At 40.1% G+C, this 22,716-nt stretch overlaps 1 protein-coding gene, 1 long non-coding RNA gene and 1 pseudogene across 2 annotated transcripts in view; 1 reads left to right on the plus strand and 2 right to left on the minus strand.

Annotated features, from left to right (window-relative positions):
• Positions 1 to 459, minus strand: part of LOC136330160 (zinc finger protein 615-like) — a 60,811-nt gene extending 60,352 nt beyond the window's left edge. Inside the window, exon 1 of the mRNA XM_066266662.1 lies at positions 310 to 459. The gene's annotated coding sequence lies outside the window, so the exon portion shown is untranslated. The remainder of the gene's footprint in view (positions 1 to 309) is intronic.
• Positions 460 to 615: 156 nt separating this feature from the next.
• On the plus strand, positions 616 to 7,595 carry LOC136332053 (uncharacterized). Its single transcript, XR_010730582.1, has 2 exons — positions 616 to 717; positions 5,495 to 7,595. It is a non-coding gene; the product is annotated as an uncharacterized lncRNA (long non-coding RNA).
• A 1,467-nt stretch (positions 7,596 to 9,062) lies between these two features.
• On the minus strand, positions 9,063 to 9,161 carry LOC136332693 (U6 spliceosomal RNA; annotated as a pseudogene).
• Between the last annotated feature and the right edge of the window lie 13,555 nt (positions 9,162 to 22,716).

Here is a 22,716-nt window from a genome sequence, read left to right on the forward strand (position 1 = left end):
TGAGAACCCAGGTTCAAATTCACAGGGTCGCTGCCTTGAGCATGGGATCAAAACATGGCACCCAAGGGAGGAGGACCCTTCTCCACTAAATAGTAGCAACACAATGGCCCCTCCCAAGCAGAAATAGAATCCGCAATTTGCAATCTGCTGCCCTGAGGGCAAACAGCACAGCCTTCCACAAACCACACACAGGTTGCTGCCCAGGCCAATGCAAAATGTAAGCAAGGAAAGTTAAAAAAGACATTTATTAAAACTTATTTGCCGAACAGCACCCAAACCACAGGCAGTCACCTGCTTCCTCCGAAATACCTGTGAGCTCCTTCCACACGACTCCTCCCACCGCCATAACTCCAGGGTCCACACGCGCCACTTCCTCTCAGTTTTGTCAGCTACTCTGTGATGTGAGAAACAAACCTCCTACGACACAAAACATTTTGGAATACAGGAAAAGACAAGAACACACTAACCTGATTTCCCTGCAGCCAACCAGGAATCTAAACGTTCCACTTCCGCGATCTGATTTGGCGCCTGGAAGCGTCATCCAGATAGAACGTCCGGCTACGGCGCCCGACGAGGCTCTGAAGCCTTTGAAGAAACAGAGGCGATTTCCCCCTCACTCCTCCCGGCGCCCCGCTGGCAGCCGCCATGTTGGGAAACCTGAAGCCTTATATAAGAAAAGCAGCAAAGTTGGAGCCCGAAGCCTGAGGTGGCTGGAAGGTGGGAAGGTCCTCAAATTGTCTGATTTCTTGGCACTATGACTCTTGAGGAAAGCGAGTGTATTTTCAGAGCTTACAGAGGCAAGATAAAAAGTGAGCTAGGCCCTGGCCGGTTGGCTCAGCGGTAGAGCGTCAGCCTGGCGTGCAGGGGACCCGGGTTCGATTCCCGGCCAGGGCACATAGGAGAAGCGCCCATTTGCTTCTCCACCCCGCCCCCCTCCTTCCTCTCTGTCTCTCTCTTCCCTTCCTGCAGCCAAGGCTCCATTGGAGCAAAGATGGCCCGGGCGCTGGGGATGGCTCCTTGGCCTCTGCCCCAGGCGCTAGAGTGGCTCTGGTCGCGGCAGAGCGACCCCCCGGAGGGGCAGAGCATCGCCCCTGGTGGGCGTGCCGGGTGGATCCCGGTGGGGCGCATGCGGGAGTCTGTCTGTGTCTCCCCGTTTCCAGCTTCAGGAAAAAAAATACAAAAAAATAAAAAAAAAGTGAGCTAAATTGTGTTCGGTGGCTCAGCAGAAATATCACATGGCCACGACAGGTTTTTTTAAGTTTTATTTTTAAAAGGTGAGTGTTTTTAAAATTTTAGAAATGGTCAAGAATTCAGGTGTGGGTGTAACAGCAGAGAGTGATACTCTACAGAGAAGAGGTCTTATGTCCTGTAGGAACACCAACCCAGAACTGCTAGCTAGCGGAAACTTTCTTAAAATTTTTAAGACCAGAAAAAGATTTGGACAAATGGGTTCTGAGTGAGGCTGGTCATCACCCACCAGAGAGGAAGAGCAGCCTAGACGATCTAAAGTTGACATTGGGACCGGGCCTCGGGGAAAGGCCACTGAAAGCAAGCCAGTAAAGTGGGGCTCCATTTCTCTGCAGCAATGAGAAAGGCACCACCAGAACTGAGAATCCAAATATATTACCATCAATTACTTTTTCACCAAAGTCCCAAGATAAACCAATGGGATAAGTCTTTCCTCAGAAGATGCTGGGATAATTGTATACCTAGTGTCAGGGAAATAAATTAAGACCCTTATCTCTATCCATAAAAATTAAGTCAGAATACATCAGTTTTAAGTATAAGACATAAAAGTGTGAAACTCATACTTGAATATGGGAGACAATCTTCCTATTCCTAAATTAGCTATAGTTCTGAGAGAAGACAATAAACAATGAATCATAAAAAAAAATAAAGTTAATTAAATTTAAAAGTTTGTACTTCTAAGCACGTTTAAAAAAGCGCTGATAGGGGGGAAATATTTCCACATCATGTGTGAGTATATATACAATATGTAAATATATATCTGATAAAGGATTATATTTAAAATATGAAATTTGCAAAACATAAAACAACTATTCAATTACTTTATGTATGAATAAAATTTTCTAAAAACTGGATTGCAGTGCCTGACCTGTGGTGGTCCAGTGAATAAGTCGTGGCCCTGGAAACCTGATGTCACTGGTTCAACCGTGGGCTTTCCTGGTCAAGGCACAGGGGAAGCAACTACTATAACCTGAAGCTTCGTGTTATTCCCCCATTCCCTTTCTCTCCTCTAATAAATCAGTAAATAAAATATTTTTGTCTTAAAAAATAATAATAGCCTGACCAGGCGGTGGCGCAGTGGATAGAGCATTGGACTGAGATGCAGAGGACCCAGGTTCGAGACCCCGAGGTCGCCAGATTGAGCACAGGCTCATCTGGTTTGAGCAAAAAGCCCACCAGCTTGAACCCAAGGTTGCTGGCTCCAGCAAGGGGTTACTCGGTCTGCTGAAGGCCCGCAGTCAATTAACAACTAAGGTGTTGCAACTCGCAATGAAAAACTGATTGATGCTTCTCATCTCTCTCCGTTCCTGTCTGTCTGTCCCTGTCTATCCCTCTCTCTCTCTCTCTGAAAAAAAATAAATAAATAAAAATAATAATAAATTGTGGATTGTGGTGATGTTACAATTCAACTTACTAAATGTCAGCCCTCGCCTGGCTCGATTGCATGATTGGTTAGAGTGTAGTTTGGAAGCACTGAACTTGCCAGGACATACAAGAAAAAAGGTACCAACAAATCATGGAAGTAAAAAAGAAGAATTTGGATAATGAGCTTTGGTTGGGTAGCTCAAATGGTTAGAGTGTCATCCTGAAAGATTAAGGTTGTGACTTTGATTCCCTGATAAGAACCATCGAATGAATGCATAAATCAGACAAATTGATATTTATCTCTTCCTCTCTCCCCATTGATTCTCCAGAATTAATAAATTTAAAAAGTTTATAAAACAGTACTGTGATTGGCCCTGGCCGATTGGCTCAGTGGTAGAGCGTCAGCCTGGCATGCAGGAGACCCGGGTTCGATTCCTGGCCAGGGCACACAGGAGAAGCGCCCATCTGCTTCTCCACCCCCCCCCCATCCTCTCTGTCTCTCTTCCCCTCCCGCAGCCAAGGCTCCACTGGAGCAAAGTTGGCCCGGGCACTGAGGATGGCTCTATGGCCTCTGCCTCAGGCGCTAGAATGGCTTTGGTTGCAACAGAGTGACACCCTAGATGGGCAGAGCATCGCCCCCTGGTGGGCATGCAGGGTGGATCCCGGTCGGGCACATGCAGGAGTCAGTCTGATTGCCTCCCCATTTCCAACTTCAGAAAAATACAAAAAAAAACAACAGTACTGTGATTATAACAGGACCATGTATATATACTGAACCATAATTAAATTTGCTTATTTATTAAATTTATTGATTTTAGGAAGGAAGGTAGAAACAGTGATATGTTTTTCAACATTGCTCCTTGTTTTTATTTATTTATTTATTTATTTATTTATTTATTTATTGTATTTTTCTGAAGCTGGAAGGGGAGAGACAGTCAGACAGACTCCCGCATGTGCCCGACCGGGATCCACCCGGCACGCCCACCAGGGGCCACGCTCTGCCCACCAGGGGGCGTCGCTCCACCGTGACCAGAGCCACTCTAGCACCTGGGGCAGAAGCCAAGGAGCCATCCCCAGCGCCCGGGCCATCTCTGCTCCAGTGGAGCCTTGGCTGCGGGAGGGGAAGAGAGAGACAGAGAGGAAGGAGAGGGGGTGGAGAAGCAAATGGGCGCCTCTCCTATGTGCCCTGGCCGGGAAACGAACCCAGGTCCCCCGCACGCCAGGCCAATGCTCCACCGGTGAGCCAACCGGCCAGGGCCTATTTATTTATTTTTATTTTTATTTTTTTTACAAAAACAGAGTTAGAGAAAGGGACAGATAGGCAGGAATGGAGAGAGATGAGAAGCATTAATCATCAGTTTTTTGTTGCGAGACCTTAGCTGTTTATTGATTGCTTTCTCATATGTGCCTTGACCGTGGGCCTTCAGCAGACGGAGTAACCCCTTGCTCGAGCTAGCAACCTTGAGTCCAAGCTGGTGAGCTTTTGCTCAAACCAGATGAGCCTCCCCTCAAACTGGCGACCTTGGGGTCTCGAACCTGGGTCCTCCGCATCCCAGTCCGATGCTCTATCCACTGCGCCACCGCCCAGTCAGGCTGCTCCTTGTTTTTAAAAGAAAATTTTTTAAAATTTTTTTGAGAGAGGCAGAGGGAAAAAGCCAAGAACATCTAGCTGCTGCTGCATGTGGCTGCACTAGGGAATCAAACTGGCAACCTCTGTGCTCTGGGAAGGGGCTCCAACCAAGCGATATATCTAGCCATGATATAATTTTTATTTATTTTTAAAAGACCGAGAAAGAGAGAGAGGGGTTGGGGGAAGGAAAGCACTTGTTGTTACATTGAGTTGAGCATCTTCTGGGCGCTTCCCCTCTCTGCCCTGATCTGGGATAGAACCTACAGCCTTGTTGTTTTAGGACAATGCTCTTAACTGATTTAGCAAAACTGCTAGAGCCAAGAAAAGTGTATGTAGAGAAAAACAGAGCCATCAAAAAAATAAGCTTGGCCCTGGCCGGTTGGCTCAGCGGTAGAGCGTTGGCCTGGCGTGCGGGGGACCCGGGTTCGATTCCCGGCCAGGGCACATAGGAGAGGCGCCCATTTGCTTCTCCACACACCCCCCCCCTCCTTCCTCTCTGTCTCTCTCTTCCTCTCCCGCAGCCAAGGCTCCATTGGAGCAAAGATGGCCCGGGCGCTGGGCATGGCTCCTTGGCCTCTGCCCCAGGCGTTAGAGTGGCTCTGGTCGAGGCAGAGCGACGCCCCGGAGGGGCAGAGCGTCGCCCCTGGTGGGCGTGCTGGGTGGATCCCGGTGGGGCGCATGCCGGAGTCTGTCTGACTGTCTCTCCCCGTTTCCAGCTTCAGAAAATAAATAAATAAATAAGCTTCAGGAAACAAGTTACAGAGGCAAAAGAAGGAACCTTGGAGCTTAGGAACAGAGAGAGACACCTTTAGAGGAATAAGAAGGGGTGGGGAAAGGCACCAGCACGCTGCAGAGAGCACCGCCAAGTGTCCGTCCACTTTAATGCACACCTGTTAACGCATACCTTTATGTGACTAGTTAACTTCCTACTAGTTCACCCATAATTTTATTATACCCATTTAGTATTAATTACATATGATTATCCATAAACATTTTGTAATATGAAAATGTTTATGAGAAGGTAAAATAAAATTAGATCATATCTATTTATTTTATTAAGAAATAATTCACATTGGTTAAACCTATTTATAACAAGTTTTGTCTTGGAAAAATTTTTGTAGTTATATGGAAGTCACTAAGTACTACTACAAAAAATTCACATATACCTTGATTCAGCTTCCTATCACGTGAACATTTTTTTTTAATTTCAAAAACTGTTAAGTTTATTGTTTTTTGGCCCTTTTGTTTCAGTGTTACAGACCCAGAGAGATGACTCGCTAAGAGAAAGACAATCCAACAAAGAAGCCCTATGCCTGGAAGAAGGAACAAACACACTTCATCTCTCAGGCCTTGATGGTTTACAGGGAAAGAGGAAGCTGGAGGTGAGATGAGGAGAGATGTATCTTCCATGTCCCCTATTCTGGGCTGAAGCCCTAGAAGGAAGAAGTGCATTGGATTGTTCCTGGGAAGTGAAAAGGAGAGCGGTGTTTTCTCCACATCTTATGTGAGGCTTGGGGAAGAGATCACCTCACAGGACGCCTTCACAACAAACTGAAGCTGCTGCAAGGACAAGCAAAGAAAGTACTTGAGTTAGCATTCCTGAGTTGCTAGGTGTGGAAAGGACCCCCACATGAAGAGTGAGGAGCACGTGCCAAATCTAGAACCCAACATAAAGAACCCCCGTGGTGGAGGCAGCAAATCCTGAAGGCAAGAGGACAGACTGCCAGGGCTGGGAGTAACTGGGTACTGCAGCCAGACCTCAGGACGTGCAACGATCATACAAGATCAAGATGGAGTCAATTCACCAGACACAAATGAAGCCGAGGGAACAGATCACAAGTCCATCAGTCACAGAAGTCAGCATCAGACACAGCAGGACACTCAAGGAGTGGAAGACATGGGATGTCCATTTCTCAGGAACTAGAGGACAGTGACCTTAGTCTGTCATCCAAGAACCCCTTTCCTCTGCATCACCAAGAGGTTGTGTAAACATACTCTTCCTTCCAGATACCCATGAAGTTGGACTGGAGAGCCACAGGAAGAACAGCAGAAGACTGGAAAGTCTGCAGATGCTCAAATAGTCTATTGAAATTGTTGCTTGGGGCAGAATTGAACAATTTGAACTTAATCAGATATTCCTCAAACCCATTCTGCCTTGGCTATGCAGGTTTGGAATGTGTGTGTGTGTGTGTGTGTGTGTGTGTGTGTGTGTGTGTGTGTACATATGAGGATTGCATCAGTCATGGAAAACAAAAAAGGTAGATTTTCTTGTACATTTGTGAGGGTTGGTTGCTGTGCAAACCTGTGTAATTATAAAGGTGAGTTGAAATCTATCTTAGGCATTTGAAAAAAAATTTCATGTGGGGGTCCTTTCCACACCTAGCAACTCAGGAATGCTAACTCAAGTACTTTCTTTGCTTGTCCTTGCAGCAGCTTCAGTTTGTTGTGAAGGCGTCCTGTGAGGTGATCTCTTCCCCAAGCCTCACATAAGATGTGGAGAAAACACCGCTCTCCTTTTCACTTCCCAGGAACAATCCAATGCACTTCTTCCTTCTAGGGCTTCAGCCCAGAAGAGGGGACATGGAAGATACATGTAGTTTATATCAGCATAACATAATCCCTTAATACTAGAGAGCTGGAAAGATATAACCTTGCAAAGCTGAAGAAACATCAATTCTCTTACTCCTGGAAGGTGTCCCCCCAAACCATCCTCTACTTCATTTCATTTTCTACTTCATTCCATTCAACCCATACATACTTACAGCAGACCTTCTGTGCATGAGGCATGGCACTAGGTCCAGGAATAGATAATGAATAAATCTGGGACTGCCCAGGCATTAACTGTATTGCTCACTGAATATGAAGTGATAAAATATCCCCTAATTTTTGTGAGCAGAATACACGTGAACATTTTTATCACCATTGTATATTTGTCAAATGGAGAATTTAACATTGCTATAATATGCAACCAAATCATAGGTTCTACTTTGATTTCACATGTTTTTACACTACCATCCATTTTCTGTTGCATGATTTAACCCACAATATTATATTTAGACTCCATTTTTTTGTGATTTTCTCTATTCTGTGACCATTTCTCTGTCACATTTTCCTCAATGATGTCCTCAGTTAATTTCAGGAGTACTGATGAGGAATTTTGTATATTAATCCATTTTTACGGTTGTACTAAGTTTGCCTCATTAAAGAGTGGTCATGCATTTTGGAACAGACACCTCAGAATTGAAGTCTCTATCACACAGTTGAGTAGGGGTAGAAAATATCAAACTGTCTTACAGCTGCTCTCCTGGAAAAGGTAATATTTGCCAGGTTTTTACACTGAAAATAGCAAGAACAGTTTTACCAAAAACATCCAGTGTACAGGGCCCACATCAAAAGATTTCAACACATATGTAGTATCAGTATTGATAGTACATGTGAAAGCATAAACGTGCAGATAAATAGAACAGAATAGAGACCTCACAATAAAACCTACACAAATCATATACACTCAACTGTTAGAGAAAAACAGAAAGGATTAGATTTTGAAAGGATACGCTTTCCAAACAATGATGCTGGGACACTTAGAGGACCACTAGCATGCATGAATAAATAAATACATGGACTCTTAACACATTCATCAGAAAAGTTTTATTGATAAAATACTAGTATCCAGAATATAGAATTCCTAAAAGTTGATAATTTTAAAAAACATTGGAAGGGTGTGGAAGTCAGGGTGTAAAAAGTAACAGATTTGCCCATTTTTTAATTGGATTGTTTACCTTCCTGCTGTAGAGTTTTAGAAGTTCTTTATAAATTTTGGTTATTAACCCCTTATCAGACGTATTGGCGAATATGTTCTCCCATTGTGTGGGTTGTCTTTTTTACTTTATTCATGGTGTCTTTTGCTGTGCAAAAGCTTTTTGGTTTGATATAGTCCCATTTGTTCATCCTGTCTTTTTTTTTTTTTTTAGAGAGAGAGAGAGAGGGATATATAGGGACAGACAGACAGGAATGGAGAGAGATGAGAAGCATCAATCATCACTTTTTTGTTGTGACACCTTAGTTGTTCATTGATTACTTTCTCATATGTTTCTTGACTGTGGGACTACAGCAGACCAAGTAACCCTTGCTCAAGCCAGCGACCTTGGGTCCAAGCTAGTGAGTTTTTTGCTCAAGCCAGATGAGCCCGCGCTCAAGCTGGTGATCTCGGGGTCTCAAACCTGGGTCCTCCACATCCCAGTCCGACACTCTATCCACTGCGCCACCGCCTGGTCAGGCTCATCCTGTCCTTTATTTCGCTTGCCCATGGGGATAAATAAGCAAAAATATTGCTACGAGAGATATTGGAGTTTACTGCCTATGTTTTCTTCCAAGATATTTATGGTTTCATGACTTATATTTGTCTTTTACTCATTTTGATTTTATTTTTGTGAATGGTGTACGTTGGTGGTCTAGTTTTATTTCTTTTTTATTTTGCATGTACCTGTCCAATTTTCCCAACACCATGTGTAAAGAAGACTGTCTTTACTCCATTGTATGCTCTTAACTATTGATACTTTCTCAAATATCAATTGACCATAAAGGCAGGGGTTTATTTCTGGGTTCTCTGTTCTGTTCCATTGATCTATATACCTGTTCTTATATCAGTACCAGGCTGTTTTGAGTACAATGACCTTGTAGTATAACTTGATATCAGGAAGTGTGATACCTCCCACTTTATTCTTCATTTTCAAGATTGCTGAGGCTATTCATGTTCTTTTTTAGTTCCATATAAATTTTTGGAATATTTGTTCTGTCTTTGAAGTAAGTCATTGGTATTAAAAATATGGGACGCTTCACGAATTTGCATGTCATCCTTGCGCAGGGGCCATGCTAATCTTCTCCGTATGGTTAATCTATGTGCTGCCAAAGTGAGCACTCCTCCCTTTCATTTAAAATTCTTTTAAAAAATTCATTTTAGAGAGGAGAGAGAAGAGGGAAGAGCAGGAAGCATCAATTCCCATATTTCCCTTGACTAGGCAAGCCCCAGTTTTCGAACTGGCCAGCTCAGCATTCCAGGCTGACACTTTGTCCTCTGCACCACCACAGGTCGGGCTCTCCCTCCCTTCTCACACACAATTGCTCGACTGGTTCAAGCATCGGCCCCAGGTGCTGAGGTTAGCTTAGTCATTTGGAACATTGACCCCAGACGACGGTTGCTGGGTTTGCTACATACGGGAATTTATCTACTCTCCTCTCACTTAAGAAAATAAAAATAAGCCTGACCAGGTGGTGGCGCAGTGGATAGAGCATCGGACTGGGATGCGGAGGACCCAGGTTCGAGACCCCGAGGTCACCAGCTTGAGCGCGGGCTCATCTGGTTTGAGCAAAAGCTCACCAGCTTGGACCCAAGGTCGCTGGCTCGAGCAAGGGGTTACTCGGTCTGCTGAAGGCCCACGGTCAAGGCACATATGAGAAAGCAATCAATTGAACAACTAAGGTGCTGCAACGAAAAACTGATTATTGATGCTTCTCATCTCTCTCTCCATTTCAGTCTGTCCCTATCTACCCCTCTCTCTGACTCTCTCTCTGTCCCTGTAAAAAAAAATAAACAGTTGAAATTAAGACTGATACTGAAATTAGTTCACCAATCACAAAAGGCCAAGCACAAATTTTTAAAAATAAATAAATAAATAATAAATTTAAAGTTATTTTAAAATGTTTTTAAAGGTTTTATTTATTGATTTTAAAGAGACAGAGTAAGTGGAGGGAAAAGTTATGAAGCAAGAACTCATAGTTGCTGCTTCTCATATGTGCCTTGACCAGACACGCCCGGGGATTCAAACGTGCAACCTCAGCATTCCAGGTCCATGCTTTTTCCACTGCACCATCACAGGTCAGGCTGAAAATATTGATTTCATACAACACTCAATGCCACTTATAAAGTTAAACATCCAATTATGTTGTTGGTATTTCTGAAATGAACATACTAAATTTCAAGTACTTCAAGTATTCCAAAATAATGCAAACTTCAAATTAAGGAAATGCAAGTTAATTACAAAATGAAACAGGCACAGAACACTGTTGTTTAATTCATGATGAGAGTAAAGGCAACTATTTATTTATAATGTCATTACAAGGCAAACACAGCATATATCATCAGTTTGGCTCAAAAGACCACTTAAAAAAATTTTTTTTTCCATTTTTCTGAAGCTGGAAATGGGGAGAGACAGTCAGACATACTCCCGCATGTGCCCGACCGGGATCCAGCCGGCCCGCCCACCAGGGGCGATGCTCTGCCCATCCTGGGCGTCGCCATGTTGCAACCAGAGCCACTCTAGCGCCTGAGGCAGAGGCCACAGAGCCATCCCCAGTGCCGGGGCCATCTTTGCTCCAATGGAGCCTTGGCTGCGGGAGGGGAAGAGAGAGACAGAGAGGAAAGCGCGGCGGAGGGGTGGAGAAGCCCGCACAGTAGGCCGACGCTCTACCGCTGAGCCAACCGGCCAGGGCCACTTAAATTTTTTTTTTTTTCACTTAAAATTTTTAAGATAGAAAAATGGCTGAAGGCGTCCTGCCCCAAATCACTTGTAAAGTGTATTATCTGTTTAGATCTGTGACAGAATGCTTTTTTTTAATAAATAAATTTTCATTTTAATGGGGTGACATCAATAAATCAGGGTACATATATTCAAAGAAAACATTTCCAGGTTATCTTGTCATTTAGTTCTGTTGCATACCCATCACCCAAAGAGAGATCGTCCTCCGTCACCCTCTATCCAGTTTTCTTTGTACCCCTCCCCCTCCCCCTCTCCCTCCTCCCCTCCCCCTACCCCTTGTAACCACCACACTCCTGTCCATGTCTCTTAGTCTCATTTTTATGTCCCACCAATGTATGGAATCCTACAGTTCTTGTTTTTTTCTGATTCACTTATTTCACTCCGCATAATGTTATCAAGATTCCACCATTCTCTGTAAGTGATCTGATGTCATCATTTCTTCTAGCTGAATAGTATACCATGGTGTATATGTGCCCCATCTTCTTTATCCAGTCTTCTATTTTTTTTTACAGTGATTAAAAGCTTTTAAGCAAACCCTTGGCCAATACAGCAAGAATCCATAAAACAGTAGTGTCCTTAACATGTTCACCAAGTCCAAGTTGGCCCCATCACCATGCCAAATTCCTGAAAAATGCAACTCAACCACAGTTCAGTCTGTTAGGAGCTGTCACAGGGAGCAGGAGTCCAGGAAAAGTCCACATCCAGGAAAGGTCCTCATGGCACTGGAATTGTTGTCACCATTCTATACTTTGCAGTTCATGTCCTAGTCCCAATGACTGCTGCTTCTAGCTGGTAATGATTCAGGTAGACTGGAAAAGCCATTTGCAGCATGCGTGGATATGGAGCTTCTGTTCTCTGCCTGGAGAGATGAGACCAGGTTACTTTTCCCTGGAGCTCTGCGACTATGGCATGGTAAAGAGAACCTTGGGATACACTAAGCTGGGTGGCAAAGGTAGATTCATAATAGAAGTTGGCAAAAGGGGAAAAGAGAGCTCTAAATTAGGAGTAGGTCCCAGCCTGAAATATGAGTGGGGCATTGAGGTAGGAGGGATAAAGGAAACACTATATATTAAGCAAAGCAGCAGAAAATAGGACTATCAACACCCACAACAGAGATCTTTGAGGAAAGAATAAAAAACCTGACTATTCAGGCAAAACATAGTTAAGTGGCCCTTGTGCAAATGAGATCAGTTTACCTGCTTCTTGGAAGAAATACCCTAGGCTCGTCCACAGTGTCGTAGATGGGGCCGATGGCCCTGGACACCTTCAGCCTTCAGTGGCAAACCCCAGCATTCTGGGCAAGCTTAGGTCATAGGTGGCTGGAGCAGCGCTGGAAGAGACTGAACCCTCCCTTAGAGGAGCGAGGGGCAAGCCTACCTTCCACTGTCCCTGTTTCCTCACAGCAGAGGCATGTAAGCCTGGCAGGCTTTAGCTCAATGACCTTCCTTTCCACTATTGAAGCAGGACCCAGATGGCATCCTATGAGACCCCTTTGGGGCATTGGAGCCTTTAAGGATGTATCCTAAAAGCTGGTAGTTCCCCTGATCTCTATTGGGCTTTTTCTGCCTCTAGGTATCTTAAAAGCCATCCTCAGAAGATCTCGCTGAGGGGTTTGAGGATCCCCATCCGCCTATATAAATCTTTTCCATATATCTGGAGCTATTCAGAATGCTTTTTTATTCAAAGCTTCTTTTCTACTTCAAGTTATCTGAGGTTTTGTTAAAGTCACCTAACTGAAAGTGTTCATGTATTATTTTTCCATAGATTTCCTGTCAAGTGATGAGGAATCTCACCATATTCAGTTCCACATGGAAGTATACATACTTCACTAGTATAAACTGACATTTCTTGAGGTCTTACTTTCTGACCCTTGATTTCCACAACTTGAAACATCATATATATATATATATATATATATATATATATATATAATTTTTTATTTTTTTATTTTTTACTGAGACAGAGAGAGAGAGTCAGAGAGAGGGATAGATAGGAACAGACAGGAATGGAGAAAGATGAGAAGCATCAATCATCAGTTTTTCGTTGCAACACCTTAGTTGTTCATTGATTGCTTTCTCATATATGCCTTGACCAAGGGGTTACAGCAGACCGAGTAACCCCTTGCTCGAGCCAGCGACCTTGGGTCCAAGCTGGTGATCTTTGCTCAAACCAGATGAGCCCGTGCTCAAGCTGGCGACCTTGGGGTCTTGAACCTGGGTCCTCCACATCCCAGTCCGATGCTCTATCCACTGCACCATGGCCTGGTCAGGCCTGTAAGCTTTTTTTTTAATGATCATTGAGTCCTGACTTTGCACTTTCATTACCTTTATATAATTTCTCTCCCCTGTGGATTCTCTAATGAATAATGGAACAACTTCTCTCAATAAAAATTTATTTCTACATTGAGTATACGTAAAGGAAGTCTTTTCTGACAAATCGCTGATGTTCCACGAGATTTTTTTTTTCAAGACAGAGATGCAAACAAATACAAAGACAGACATCAATGGAGAGATGAGAAGCATCAACTCATCGTTGTGGCCCTGTTGTCGTTCATTGATTGCTTTCTCATACATGCCTTGACGGGGGCTCTGGCTGAGCTAATGATCCCTTGCTCAAGCCAGCGATCTTGAGGTCATGTCTATAATCCCACGCTCAAGCCAGCAAGACTGCACTCAAGCTGGTGACCTAGGGGTTTCGAACGTGGATCCTCAGCATTCCATTTCAATACTCTATCTACTGCACCACCACCTATTGAGGCCATGATGCATATCTTCTTAGAAGCCTTCAGCACAATGCCTGACTTGTGGTGGTGCATTGTGCAAGCTGTCAACCTGGAATGTTGAGGTCACTCATTTGAAACACTGGGGCATACCTGATCTAGGCAGATACAGGAAATTGAGGAATTTGATGCTTCCGGTTCTGCTCCTATTCTGCTCTTCTTTCATTTAAAATTAATAAAATCTTTAAAAAGGCGGGGTGTTATGATAATCACTGCATTTGTATAATTTCTATGAGATTGCATAAATATATTGATAATAATCTTCATGAGAAAGCCTTTCCCACTTTCACAGCATATTCACAGTGTCACTAGGAATGAGCTCCCTTATGTACATTTAGATCACTCTTCCTGTGAAAAACTTTCCCACATAGAGTACATAAATAAGGCTTCTCTCCCATGAGTCCTTTGATGTACAATCAGTGGCCGCTTTACTGAAAAGCCTTGCCTGACCAGGCGGTGGCGCAGTGGATAGAGCATCGGACTGGGATGCGGAGGACCCAGGTTCGAGACCCAGAGGTCACCAGCTTGAGCATGGGCTCATCTGGCTTGAGCAAAAAGCTCACGAGCTTGGACTCAAGGTCACTGGCTCGAGCAAGGGGGTTACTCAGTCAGCTGAAGGCCCGCAGTCAAGGCACATATGAGAAAGCAATCAATGAACAACTAAGGTGTCTCAATGAAAAACTGATGATTGATGCTTCTCACCTTTCTCCATTCCTGTCTGTCTGTCCCTATCTATCCCTCTCTCTGACTCTCTCTCTGTCCCTGTAAAAAAAATAAAATAAAATTTAAAAAAATTTAAAAAAAAATAAGAAAAGCCTTTCCTCACTGCCTACATATGGCTTCTCTCCTGTATGAATCCTTTGATGTACCAGAAACTGGCTATTTACAGGGAAGGCTTTTTTACATTCACTGCAAATATAGGGTTTCTCTCCTGAATGAATTTACAGATGAATGATGAGGTTGTGTCTCTCTGAGACTTTTCCACATTCAGTGCTTTTATGAGGTTGCTCTCTTGTATGAGTTTCCTGATGTTTATAGAGATTAAACTTTCTAGAAAAGTTCTCCCCACAAAAACTGCATCCATAAGGTTTCTGTCTAGTATATCTCTGATGATCAGTGAGCAGAGCCACCTTGAGAAAGGCTTTCCCACTTTCACTGCATATGTGGGCTTTCTCAACACTGTCAGTTCTCTGTTGCTGAGTGACCAGGGACTTATTTTCGATGGACTTGGTACAGGGATGCAACCTAAATTCAGTGTAAAATTGTTCATGGTTACCATGAAGAATGGGTGTCCCACATGCATTCAAGTGAACAGAGTTCTTTAATTTAAAAGTTCTGGTTTGGTTTTCAAAACTTAATTTTGATTTTAAAGGTGTTCCATATTGCAATGTTGCTTCAATATGGAATGGCTTTCTCTTTAACATTATTTGCAAACATATCACGTTCGCAGAATTCCTCCCCACTCTTTGCAATTCTTGGACTTTGGAGGTGACTCTGTAGAGGCTCATTCACTCTCCAGAGTCCTAGGAAAAAAGAGAACCTGAATCATTTAGGAAAATGAATGCAGCAATTAAATTTAAAAATGATGAAAATCTAATTTAGGAAAATATTATAAAATGGCACTTGAAGCACACATAAGTCAGGACCTAGTTTGGACTCGAACTCATGTACCATGTTAACAGGAACTTTCCTTGTCAATCAAATGAAACAACACAGACTTTTAGAAGAGAGCAAAAGAAGAAAAAGAAAAGAAAAAGAGCTCAGCATAAAGGTAACATCCCAAGTGATGCAATGATGGTGCAGAAAAAGAAACTCAATGTAAAAAAATAGAATGGTGATAAGGTGATTTTTGGTCTCACACAGAAAATGAAGTCAGAAGTTAGCAGCCATGACGATGAGTACACTGCACAGGAAGGAAGTAAATATTAGAAAATATTGAAGAAGACATTAATTTGGGAGTGATCTCACAGAAAATAAAATAGTTCACTCATAAGAATTGAGTAAATATTTAAGACTAATGAGAACTGAGTATAAAACTCCTTTGAAGGAGGTGGACAAAGAACGACATAAATGCAGCATGGAAAGCAGGCTGTCACGGGGACACAGCATCCAAGGTGGGGCTGAAGTTATGAAAAGAAATCGCTGTTTCCAGGCAGGGCAGGAAGGCCCAGTAGTTAGAAAAATGTGATGAATTCAAAGTACTCTTTTCAGAGAGGCATGAAAAGTGAAATTTCATATTAAAAGGGAGGGTAACACAGGCAGAGACACTGTGGCCGTGGACAAAGGAAAGAAAGATCTGAGAATTCCGGGAAGAGGAAAACTATGCAAATAGTTTTATGTAGATAAAATACACAGGGATTGTTGCTTGGATGAGTAAAGAAAAACGTAATGTTTTCTGTTGTTGTGAGTCAAAGGTGCAGAGAGAGATCAGCAAACGAAATGTCACTGAACTAGCAAAGGACCACAGCTCGCTCAGGCAAATGGTGCTGAGTTTGCACTAGGTCCTATTTTTATTCACAAGATTTCAAAAACCTTCTTTACTTAGAAATTGGCATATCACCAAGCATAAATGCAGCATGAAATACATGAAATACACCTGCATGATAGCTTAATAACAATACAATATCAAAAGGCATTAACTGCTATTGCTTCTATGGTTCTCATAACATTCCTTTCTTTATCTCAAGGAATAACCTTGAAGGGAGTAGTAAAATCTTATTTTATGCTCAGAATGTTTTACTGAGAAGAGAGTCTAGCAACCATCTCCAGTCACATAGACTTGTTCCAGTGACTCACCTTCGAGTCACAAAACAATTCTCTTGGCAAAACATTCTTTTCTTGTTGGCTGTGTTCTCATCCAAGGCCATGCAATGTATTATTCCACTACATTTCCCCTTTTTTGTTTATGCTGAATGTTATGAAGCACCATAGAAAACAAAGCCTTCCATTGTTCATCCCTTATTTCTCTTGCTTTGATTTGTCGACAGACTACATATAAAAGAAAACATAGAATTAATACTATTATAAAAAGTCCCACAGTGGATCCCCAAAATCCTTTAATATGTTCAATAGGATTTAATTGTGATAAATTATCTACTAATCCCTTCAATATAGGTTGACCTGTCAGAATTTCTAATTTTCTTTGAACAGCTTCATGAATATGTCTTTGTAATTCAATAATTTCTTTAGTCATATTATCATAATTTAACAAATGCTTTTTAACATTTTCCTAAGAGAAATAAGTATGATTTTAAGGAATACGGGTAACAGGGTAATACGAAAAGTAGTTACATTCCAATCACATCTTAGCTTAATTTGTCTTTGCAGGCTAACAATTTGATCTCTTAACATAATCATAGTCTGTTCTAAATCATTAACTTTAGTATTAATGTTACTATCTATACGTTATTGAGAATAACGTATAGATTCAGTTCAGAATCTTCATGCTATTTTTGAACAAAGGCCACAGTCTGTATACTTTGATTTAATGCAACTCCAGATACAGCAGCCGCGGTGGTTACAGCTATTAGTTCTATAATGATGGTGATGATCAGTCCAACTAGTCTCTTGGTTCACTTCAAGGACTTAACAAGATGTTGTAACAGCATCATGGAAGGGGAACCCTGCCACATCCGATTCATCTGTACTGGAATCCAGACTCCTGTTTGGGTTCTTAAAATGTATAGACTTTGACTATTTTTGTTAAAAAGAATAGAAGAGTTAATACGTGTATAAAAAGCACACTAATTGCAAGTTATTGAGTAATTTTCAGCTGTCTGTTTGGTTTCACCTATAATAAACATATAAGGCAATCTAACACAAGCAGATATGAAATGTTTCATTCTTCTTAAAGATTAAAATAATATGATTAGAAGGATAATTTTTCCAGATTTCTCCTTTCTATGCTGACATATGTTTAAGTGCCATGGCAACTTTCCACAAATGATATTGTATAGGGTCAAATTTTATATGTGGAGCTTGAGGTGACATCCTTGCTCTATGCCATATGATAGTATGATTACCTTGACTCGCAGCTATAATTAAACCATTGTTCTTATGCCACCTTAGATCAGCACCCTGACCTTTTACTCGGGTTGATCCATGAGGGCTCCAATCTATGGTGTTTCCACTGGAAATATTAAGTAAAACCCGAGCAGTTTCTCCTCAGCAATTTTTCTAATGTATCTATTCACTTAGGTGATTAACAACTGCAATTTGACAGGGTGGTAAATCAGGTGGAGGTTCCAGATCATATACAGATATATTACCTTTAAATCTGTATCCTTGTAACAAAAACAAAAGTTTCTTTACTTCTTCTTTACTATTATTTTTGACAATAGAGAGCCAAGCTTGAGCTTTTATTTTTAAACAATGTGGCTCATGTCCTATACATATAGGTAATCCCTCAACTCCTGTTGTATAATTTTCTAATTTCATGTCTTCTTCTGAAGGTGCTAAGGGACCTCTATCATTAAAAGGTCCTGGAAGCCAGTAAGAGTCATTAACAAAAATAGGAAAGGCACTATTTTCCTAATGAATAGCTCTACTTAATGGAGGGTTAGGGACATATGCCTAATAACTAAAATTTTTACCTCTACTTACCAGAATTGTTACCAAAGCAATCATTGCTAAAAACAGGTTAATAGCATTTTCTTCCTTTCTAGTAGCTTGTCGCATCTTTTTACCACTAAAGGTCAGCATTTTAAGTTAACCCCAACTTGGAATTTTAGCCTTTTTAATACCAAGCAGCAGCACCTTTAAGATTCTTCTTTTGAAATTCATTTCTTCCATCTCAGCAATGGGCGGATATAAAAAGAATAAATTGTTCTTATTCATGTTGTTAGTTTAATTCTGCAAGCAGAACTCCAAAGAACTTCACCGGATTCTGCAATGACACAAGCAAACTGTCTTCCCCAATGTTGCACTACACTAGGTACCTATTAATCCAACTCACTTTTATAATGCACAGGTTGATTAGTCTTAGAACTGTTATTTTTTTGTCCAATGTCTGTCTGCAGCAGTCAAACTACCATCTCCTGTACTTAAAAAATTTAAAGTAAATAAGGTTTTATGTAACATAATTCTAGGGGATAATCTTCCTTCTCCCCCCTTTTGTTTAAGTAACATTTTTCTGAGTGTGATTACTGCACTCAATAATCACTTGTCCTTGTGGATTATATGGAATTCTAGTACTATGTTTAATATTCAATGCTAAGAATTGTTGAAATTTAGCAGAAGTATAGGCCAGACTATTGTCAGTTTTAATTGCTTTAGGAATGCCTCTAACATTAAAAGCATCAATAAGATGTTGAATGACACAATCAGCCATTTCTCTAGGCAAAGGTGTGTCCTATCAAAAGGAAGAATAAATATCAATAAAACTGTACATAAGATAGTTTTCTAAAAGAAGAAATATGAGCAATATCTATTTGCTACAGGTTATTACTGTGTTGTCCTCTAGGATTCATTCCTCTCGGTAATGGAGGAGCATTTATAATACTATAGTGAGGACAGTTTCCAACAATATTCCGAGGTTCTTCCCTGGTCATTCTAAATTTTTGCATCAAACCTTTTCTACTTGTATGAGTCTCTGTATAAAAATTAGTAGCAATTTCTATTGATCCAATGAGTAATTGATCAACTTCATTATCTGTAGTAGTCATAGGTCCTGGTAAACCTGTATGAGAATGAATATGAGTTATATAGAGAGGTGAATTTCATTCCTTCAATAAAAGTAACTCCTGAAACAATTTGTGCAATCTAGAACTATCATTTGAAATATAAAAAGTTTCTATAAGTTTAACTGTATGTTCTACATATTATGAATCAGTAACAATGTTAATGGGACAGGAAAAATTGTTAAGAAGTAATACAGCAGATAATTCTGCCCCTTGAACTGATGTATATGGAGTCTTTATTACTTTTTTTACTGGTCTAGTTTATCCAGCAATACCTAATCTACTTGCATCAGTATAAAAAGTAAAAGCTTTTTGAATTGGCTGAGCTGATACTTTAGTCGGTAAAATCTATTGTATTCTTTTCAGAAATCAAACTTTTCTATTTGTAGGATATTGATTACCTACAATACCAAAATAATCAGCCAATGCAATTTGCCAATCAATATTTAACTTCTAGTTGTCTGAAAATTGATTACATGTTAAAGGTACAATAATTTTATTTGGATCATTTGTAGTCAGTTGTCCCATTCTAAGTCTACTTTTACTAATTAAAGTACAGATTTTCTTTAAGTAAGCACATAAGTTCTTTTGAGTTCTATGTGGCAGAAATGGCTATTCTAATATCTTGTTTTCTTTTCATATAATGCTATAAGGAGAATGTTCAGAGAAAAAAATAATTAATTGAATAGGTTGATGTGTATCAATTCGATTTAAATAAGCACTATACATAATTTTTTCAAAAAGTGATAACTCTTGTCTTGCTATTTCTGTTAACTGTCTAGGACTGTTTAAATTAGAATCTCCTTGAAAAATATTGAATAAATTCTTTAGTGCATAAGAAGGGATTCCAAGAGAGGATGTCAACCAATTACTATTACTCAATAATTTTTGAAAGTCATTTAAAAGTATTCAAGGAGTCAGTTCGTAAATTAACCTTTTGAGGAATAATTCTTTGATTGATTTTCAATCATATTTCCTAAATATGTAATAGGACAAGATGTTTAAATTTTGTCTTCAGCTATAATTAAACTAGACTGATTCAATGTTTCAGAAGCATTTTTTTTTAATTATAATTTTATTTTTTTTAATGGGGCGACATCAATAAATCAGGTTACATATATTCAAAGATCAACAAGTCCAGGTTATCTTGTCTTTCATCAGAAGCATCTTTAAGGATGACTGAAAGTTCAGCATTATATTCACAAGCTATTAATATGTCATCTATATAATGGATTATTAAAAATTGAGGATATTTCTGATGAATTTATTCTAAAAGTTGATTTACATAATGTTGATATAGTGTCAGGCTATTCAACATTGCTTGTGGAAGTAATATAAACTTAGTAAGAATAGGTAGTTCTGCTTATTGTTATAGACACAACAGCTAGCAATGCTAGAAACAGTCAAGGATGTTTTTTAAAGTATTAGTCCTAATTAAAACATTTTTTGCCTCCTGGGTAAGTTTATTTAATTGTCAAATCTCCCTTTTTTCTATTTCCGACTCATGCCGAGGCTTCAATATTCTAGAAGGTATCTACTGGTCTCCCGTATCTGTGGAGATAAGAGCAAATTCTCACCCCTACATTTTGCCTATGTTGCTGTTGTAAATTAGCAAACTGTCTGTCTAAAAAGTTCATTTTGTGTAATATTAATAGGAGAGTTAGCATTAGCATTCCAATTAGCTTGAATACAAGCCTGATTCTCCTACTAAGTCATAAATTGTAACTCTTTCACTTTTGAAAGAACAGTCCGAGCTAACGTTTCTAAATTTTTTGAGAGAAAACATACAGAGTCTATGAAGGAGGATAGCAGTTCCTGCATATAAGGACAGTTAGTTCTATACTGGGAGCAGGCCGTTTTTAACTCTTTAAAAGCTTTGACAGAAATTTGGTCATAGTGAGTATAAAAAACTCCTTGTCAGAAAGTTTAGACTGTAACTTAAAAACTTGCTCTTTTAATTATTTACAAGATAAATGCTTTTCCCTATTAGAGGCTAAATAACCCCTGTTATCTTCCTATTGTAAAAAAAAATCTTAGAGCTTTGTTAGAGACTTTCCCTAAGCCTTGCGGCTTAGTGAGTACTACCTAAGTGGGCTAAAAAAAACCCAACAACTAATGTTGCTTAGCAATAAGAGATACATCAGTTTCTATATCTAAAAGTCTTTTGTATTGTTAAGTTTATTATAGGGCATCAGAGGAACTAAATTCCTCTGTGCCTCCTTTTTCAGGATGTGGCCTTACAAGCAGCAAACTGATTTAAGCAGCTTGAGATAAATTCATAAAATGACTTAATTTTACTTAATTCCTTACAAATTTTACAGATTTCAGCAAATTTTGACAAAGACAATTTTCAACACAGAAACACAAGTATAACGTATAACAATAATCCTAATACTTAAATTCTTAATTGATTTCAAACTTTGAATACACCTTACAATGTATTAACCAAATTAGCAAGTCTTAAGAATCTACATTCTATTCTATTTAAATCTAAATGAGCGCTCCTAATATATAATTTTTAGTTTTAAAGCAAAAAATATATGGATGAAACTATTTTTTCAATATAAAATATGCCGGTATTTTTAATTTTTGCATGTAAGAACTTAATTTAGGCCTTAAAAATCACATTTTAGACAACATCAAACAAAATCTAAACAGAAATTAGAATCAAACAATTCAGACCAGACAAACCAAAGAGAAATCTGGGATTTCAGAGCACTTGGACTATAAAGATGCCTGCCTGATTTTAATCAGGGCATTTTCTGACAGAGGGACTGAGGATGGATGGGAGTAAACAAAATTTCCCCAAGAAAATTTTCATGGCAGCTACTGGGATATTTTTTATAGTCAGATCCAACAAATGTCCACCCGCCTCAGTTTCCAGGCAAAGAATAAGAAACAAAATGATAGCTCAGAGAATTGTAGCTAAAACACTAAAGAAAATCAGTATTTTTTTTATTATTATAAAAACTAGAGAACTCTAAGGACTTCATGATTCTTCTATATGTCCTAATTCTAATTGAATTTGTATCAACTGATGTAAAGCTGCAAGCTTTTCTCCCTTGTCTCCAACTCCAGTGATTTGCATCCAGGCTTTAAGACAAGCAGATCTAATCTGAGCTATAACAGCATCAGTATAACCAGTTTGTTGTCCCACAGCTGCATTAGCGTCAACGCCGATGAGCATTTCAAAAGTAGCTCCGGGGGGATTATTTCTGGAGTTTATGCGAGATAATCGAAGAGTCTCCTCTCTCCACCAAGATTTGAATTGTAAATATTGTTCCAACTCCAAAACCGTACTAGCAAGTAAATCCCAATCCAAAGGAATCATTAAATGATCATTACAATAGGAAGAGATAAGGCCTTGAACATATGGGAACTGAGGTCCATACATAGCAACAGAATGTTTAACTAGCTTTAAGAAAGTAAATTCAAAGAAGACACAATCTCGGCGAGGAGACAAGATGGCAATGGAGTAGG

This window comes from Saccopteryx bilineata, chromosome 3, assembly GCF_036850765.1.
Source record: "Saccopteryx bilineata isolate mSacBil1 chromosome 3, mSacBil1_pri_phased_curated, whole genome shotgun sequence".
Lineage (NCBI taxonomy): Eukaryota > Metazoa > Chordata > Mammalia > Chiroptera > Emballonuridae > Saccopteryx > Saccopteryx bilineata.